Genomic DNA, 1,600 nt, shown 5'->3' with positions numbered 1-1,600 from the left:
TGTCTTTCTTTCTTTCTTTCTTTCTTTCTTCTTTCTGTCTTTCTTTCCTCTCTCTCTCCTTCTGTATCATCTAAATCTGTATCTATCAGTAAACATTCATCAAGCACCTCTTATATTCCAGGCACTATGTTCTGTGTGTATATCTACTACATCTACATCTATATCTATCTATACACACAGACATATATGTATATGCCTGTGTCTGTGTCGATATCTATGTCTATGTATGCATGTATGTATCCGTGAAATGTGGTCAGTTAAAATTCTTTGCAATGGCAACTGTACTGAGATGCCTGTACCATATGGCCACACAAAGATGGAGGAAGTAGGGACTGACAATAATCACTTACATTCTAGAGCTTTCCTTTTGATCAATGGAAACTCATTAAACTTATAAGCTTTTGAAACCTGACCATTAAACCCAAACAAATAACCAAAAACCAGTATAGGTACATGAAAACTTTATTGCATCTAGTATAGGGACTAATTTATAATCTCCCCTTTCCCCTGGTAACTATTTAGTTATCTATCCCAGTAGTGTCAAACTCAGATAAAAACAAAAATCACTAAACTGTTTTTAAGTATCTATGTATTTTGACTTAGACAATCACAAATCAACATTATGTATGTTCTATTGTATTTTTATTCATTTTGCTCAATATTTTCCAATTACATTTTAATCTGAGGGAGCCTCCCTGGGAAAATGGTCAACTGTATGCAGGGGGTTATTGTAATGGTAATATCTTTCCCATACATTAACAGGCTTATGTGACCTGCTTAAGTCACATGGAAACCTAAGTCACATGAGTTTGAGTCACATGAAGACTGTGGTGGGAGGAGCTTGCTGAATGGGTGGAGCAGATAGGGTGGAGCAAAGCCCAGAGGAAATTGGTCAGAACAGAGCTGTGGGAGAAAAAGGAAGCAGGCAGCAAGCTGTGAGAGAGGGGGTGTTTGTTTGTGGGAAGGCCCTATCGAGGAGAAGGCTTGTGGATGGCAGTTCCTCCTATAGTGTTATTGTGTTTGGATTTCTTTGTTGCTATGACTTTCTTGTATTTGAATAAATGTTTTAGTTCTGCCTTCAATGTGGAGAGTCTGTTATATTTTGTGATTCAGAACTATACTGGCATATTCATAATTTCTATGGGTGCTATGAATATCTTATTGGCACAACAGTTATATATTTGGCACCCCTGATCTAGCCTTATTAGGTGCCTGTAATAGCCCATACATTAGAAATAAATCAAATTTGTCAAAGGTCCTACCCTGATTCACTGCATAAAGTCACTTTAAAAAATAGAAGCAAATTCAAAAGAGTTGATTTGCTCTATAATTAAATCTGGTATTTATTCCATATTTCCAGAATGCCCATTGAGGAAGTTAGTGGTACAGTGGATGGAGCACTGGGCATGGAGTCAGAGAAACCTGAGTTCAAATCTACCCTCAAACATTTAACAGCTAGGTAACCATGAACAGACTACTTGACCTCTCTCTGATTCCATTTCTTCATCTGTCAAATAGAGATAATAATACCTATTTACTAGGACAAAAGGAAATAACATTTATAAAGCACTTTTCACAGTTTACATAGCAGACATGCTTA

This window comes from Petaurus breviceps, unplaced genomic scaffold (assembly GCF_028583685.1).
Source record: "Petaurus breviceps papuanus isolate PSGF00001 unplaced genomic scaffold, PetGlider_PUasm1.0 419, whole genome shotgun sequence".
NCBI lineage: Eukaryota > Metazoa > Chordata > Mammalia > Diprotodontia > Petauridae > Petaurus > Petaurus breviceps.
This window is presented reverse-complemented; position numbering follows the sequence as displayed.